Source organism: Scyliorhinus canicula, chromosome 15, assembly GCF_902713615.1.
Source record: "Scyliorhinus canicula chromosome 15, sScyCan1.1, whole genome shotgun sequence".
In the NCBI taxonomy this organism is placed as follows: domain Eukaryota; kingdom Metazoa; phylum Chordata; class Chondrichthyes; order Carcharhiniformes; family Scyliorhinidae; genus Scyliorhinus; species Scyliorhinus canicula.
Window position 1 is genome coordinate 84,916,824 of NC_052160.1, and position 5,244 is coordinate 84,922,067.

Here is a 5,244-nt window from a genome sequence, read left to right on the forward strand (position 1 = left end):
TCCCCATAACCCAGTAACCCCACCCAACACTAAGGGCAATTTTGGACACTAAGGGCAATTTATCATGGCCAATCCACCTAACCTGCACATCTTTGGACTGTGGGAGGAAACCGGAGCACCCGGAGGAAACCCACGCACACACTGGGAGGATGTGCAGACTCCGCACAGACAGTGACCCAAGCCGGAATCGAACCTGGGACCCTGGAGCTGTGAAGCGATTGTGCTATCCACAATGCTACCGTGCTGCCCACATTTTAGATGAAAAAATAGATGGGAACTCAATCACTTGTATCAGTGATATTCCACTTACCCAGGACAGGTTTAGAAAGATCAGACAAGGATCAGATATTTTACAATGAGCTCTGCTGCTCCTTTTGAAAGTTAAACATTGCAGGGTATGAACATAGAACAGTACAGCACAGAAAAGGCCCTTCGGCCCACGATGTTGTGCCGACCACTTATCCTAATCTAAGGTCAACCTAACCTACACTCCTTCAATTTACTGCTATCCATGTGCCTGTCCAAGAGTCGCTTAAATGTCCCTAATGACTCAGACTCCACTACCTCTGCTGGCAGTGCATTCCACGCACCCACCACTTTGTGTAAAGAACCTACCTCTGACATCTCCCCATATACCTTCCTCCAATTAACTTAAAACTATGTTCGCTCGTGACAGCCATTTATGCCCTGGGGAAAAGTCTCTGGATATCCACTCTATTCATGCCTCTCATCATCTTGTACACCTCTATCAAGTCACCTCTCTTCCTTCTTCGCTCCAGTGAGAAAAGCCCTAGCTCCCTCAATCTTTAGAACACACATTAGACGTGCCCTCCATTCCAGGCAGAATCCTGGTAAATCTCCTCTATACCCTCTCCAAAGCATCCACATCTTTCCTATAATGAGGTGACCAGAACTGGACACAATATTCCAAGTGTGGTCTAACTAACGTTTTATAAAGCTGCAGCAAAACGTCGCGGCTCTTAAACTCAATCCCCCGTTAATGAAATCCATGACACCATACGCCTTCTTAACAACCCTATCAACCTAGGTGGCAACTTTGAGTGATCTATGTATGTGGACCCCAAGATCCCTCTGTTCCTTCACACTTCCAAGAATCCTGCCTTTAACCCTGTATTCAGCATTCAAATTCGACATTCCAAAATGAATCACTTCACATTTATCTAAGTTGAACTCCATCTGCCACTTCACAGCCCAGCTCTGCATCCTGTCAATGTCCTGTTGTAATCTGCAACAGCCCCCAACACTACCTACCCTGTTCTCAGGGTATAAACTCCAGATGGGGAATATCCTAGTTAGAAAAGATGAAGATGGACAAAGGAGAGTTGGAGCAACTGTACTTATTCTGGAAAACATAATAGCTGGAGAGAAAAGGGACACAGCAAACCAAAAATAGAATCCACGTGGGTAGCGATGAAAAGATAATAAACTATCACACTAATAGGTGTGGCAATAGGTGTAGGCCACCTATTAGTGAGAGAGAGGTGGAGGAAGAAATCTGCATTTAAATTGGGTAATTGAGTAATAATCTGAATTATAATTATTGAGGATTTCAATTACCTGGAGAGTAATTGAATAGAAGAGGTGGCGAAAATGGATAACAAAATGGAATTCCTGTAGTGCGCGCAGAATTCTTTCCTATCCTAATGTGTGACAAATATAAAGGAAGATTCCTGGTCGGATCAAGCAATGAAATGACCCAGAGCAGATGAGAGAATTCAGGGGAACATTTAGACAATAGTAATCAAAATATAATATTCTTTAAGATGACACGAAAAGAGGGCAAAAGAATGACAAAAAAAAAAGGTTAATAGATTGGTGAAAAGCTGATTTGGGGAACTGAGAACAATAGGAAAATAAAATGGGCAACATTATTAGCAAACAACGATTTCAAATTTTTTTGAGGAGCTGCTGGGAAGAGTAGACAATGGTAATATAGCAGTTGTACGAAGGTGCCTCTTAATTGACTGAATAAAGTTGGTGAATGTGGAGTTGTGACAAGTAACAGAATAGGTTGCTAACTGCCGTCAAGACAGAAAAGAGAGAGTGGGTGTAATGGGTAGTTATTCAGAGTGGCCGAAGTTGGGACGCAGTGTTTTGTAAATTCATTATTGTGATGTGGGTGTCGTTGTCGAGGCCAACATCTCTTGTCCATCCCTAACTGCCCTTGAACTTAGTGGCTTGCTAGGCTATTTCAGAGGCCGGTTAAGAGTCAACCACGGGATGGCACGGTGGTGCAGTGGTTAGAACTGCTGCCTACAGCGGTGAGGGCCCAGGTTCGATCCCGGACCCGGATCACTGTCTGTTTGGAGTTTGCACGTTCTCCACCAGTGTCTTCGTTGGTTTCACCCCCACAACCCAAAGATGTGCAGGGTAGTGGATTGACCACACTAAATTGCCTCTTAATTGGAAAAAAAAATAATTGGATTCAATAAATTTTTTTAAAGTTAAAAAAGACTCAAGCACATTGCTGTCGGTCTGGAGTCGCATGTAGGCATGGTAAAGGTGGCAGATTTTATTCCCTAAAGGACATTAGTGAACCACCTGAGTTTTTATGACAATTGATGATAGTTACTGAGACCAGCTTTTAATTCCACACTTTATTAATTGAATTCAAATTCCACCAGCTATTATGGTGAGATTTGATTCCATCACCCCCAGAGAATTTACCTGGGCCTCTAGATTACTAGTCTAGTGATATTAGCACCATGTCACCATCACCCTTAGTCCAGATGGATCAATGCTGGGACTACTACTGTTCATAATTTACATCAACCATTTTGACTTTGGAATATAAAAACACAATTGCTATATTTGTGGAGGTTTGGGGGGTGGTGGGGGCAGTAGGAGGATGGTCAATACTGAGGAGGACTGCATCAGAAAAGAATTAAAAGCCAAGAAATTCTACAGGGAATTCAGAAGAGCATTGCGAACTTGGAACTATCTACCACTGGGAACGGTTGAAGTAAATATGGAAGATAAATTTAAGAGGAAGCTTGACAGGCACAAGAGGGAGAGGGAATAGAGGGTTACAAAGATAGATTTAGGTGAGATAAGATGGGAGAAGACTTGAGTGGAGCAATAATGGCAGAAAATCATTGGGACGAATGGTCTTTTTCTGTGCTGGAGACCCTGTGGAATCTTATGGTGAAGAATTAAAGTTGAGATTTGTTAGTTTAAGTGCCTAAAAAATCCTCCACAGATTTGATGAGCCAAATGGCCTTTTTCTGAGCCTTAACATGCTATAATTTTAACCAGTTTATTAAGAATTGCATTAAAATAATTGGAATTTTGTAAATGTGGTTTAGATACTATATTCTGGATCAGTAGTAATCCTTTCATTTTTATGATTGTACTGTTCTGAGATGTGGTTCAGTTCGTTGTAAGAAATTGGGGTAGGTGAAAATTTGCTTATTGAGAACACCCATCGCCACCAATCAGCATCTGTAGATCTGAGCCATGTGACCTTGAGGAGGCAGCTGTCATTTTGAGCTCTGTTCCCTCTATAGAATCTTCAGCAAAAAAATTAAAAGGCTAGCCATTCCTCATCAACTTGTGATAGCTGGGGTAGAGTGGTAACACTCTTGCCTCTGATTCAGTGCATTGTGGGTTCAAGTTACGCTCCAGGCATTTGAGCAGAAAGATTTAGATTGACACTCTAGTGCAGGACAATACAGAGAGAGTGCTGCATTTTCAGAGATGCAATCTTTCAAATGATATGTTAAAGTCTTTGCCCTCACACATGGTGTGAAAACATGGCACTCTTCCAAAAAGAACAAGAGATTTCTCCGCAGAGTCTTGGCCAATATTTATCCCTGAACCAATATCACGAAAGATGGTGATTTGAAAAAAAAATTAATTTAGAGTACCCAATTCTATTTGTTCCAATTAAGGGGAAATTTAGCGTGGCCAATCCACCTATCCTGCCATTCTTTTTTGGGTTGTCGATGTCAGACCCACACAGACATAGGGAGAAGATGTCAGTTCAACACTGACAGTGACCCGGAGCAGGGATCAAACCCGGGTCCTCAGCGGTGTGAGGCAGCAGTGCTAACCATTGCGCCACTGTGCTGCCCCCTCGAAAGCTGGTGATTACCTGATCATTGTCACAAATTGATTTGTGTAATCTTACTGTTAATCTATTGGCTGTTGTATTTTCTATATTACAACAGTGACCACACTTCAAATGTATTTAATTGAAAAGTGTTTGGGTTTTTAGGTTGTTTACAAATATTACAAATGCATCAACTTCTACACCCTAAATCAAGAAAGGTAAACAGACTAAATTAATTGACATAACTGCAGAATTTTAGTGGAATGGGAGAGACCGAGTTTCCTTCAGCTTTTAATACAGCCAACTATTTTCATCTCCTTTTGTAACTTGAGAATATCTTGGACCAAATCAAGAAAATTATATTAAAGTTTAGCACAAAGTTTTGAAAGTTAATATAATCAAAAATAGCTAGATTTGCAACAGGAAAGTGTAAAGGATGAATTAAACAGGACAATCACAATCAGTCTCTGCTCAGACGGTATCTCCTGAACCCCTTGGTCCTGTGCATTAAGCAGATTGCCTTGTATTAACCAACATGGTACATATTCAGATAAGATAGCAGCAGCCATAATTCAGTCAGAAATAAACTGCATCTCCCCTCAAAACTTGCATAAATTGGACTGATTCCGAAGGTTCCTGAATATTATAAGTAACCGAAGGACATAACTCTCCGTATAAGGGCTGGAGAGGGGTCTGGTGCCTTTAACTCACTGTTTACGTATTTACAAGCTGTCTAACACCACAGCAGCAGATAAATAGTGAAGTAATGAAATGAAAAAAAAAATGAAAATCACTTATTGTCACGAGTAGGCTTCAATGAAGTTACTGTGAAAAGGCCCTAGTCGCCACATTCCGGCGCCTGTTCGGGGAGGCTGGTACTGAATGGCAGAGAAAGCTTGAGGGGTCGATCCTGGCACTAATTAGTTTTGTTCTTATGTGCAAATGAAGCAAAATGCAATACATCCACAATAAGAAACAAAATTTTGAATAACTGACCAACCAAATTTCACATTGCGGCAGCCCTCGCAGATTTAATAACGTAATGAATTATGGCATACCCTACTTCAAAAAACACGAGTGCCAGTCTAATTCACCATAAATGTCACTCTCAAATTTTCTGGATAATCAGAACTTGGTGTTTAACTCGCGTAACCAACAAGGTTGCGAACACT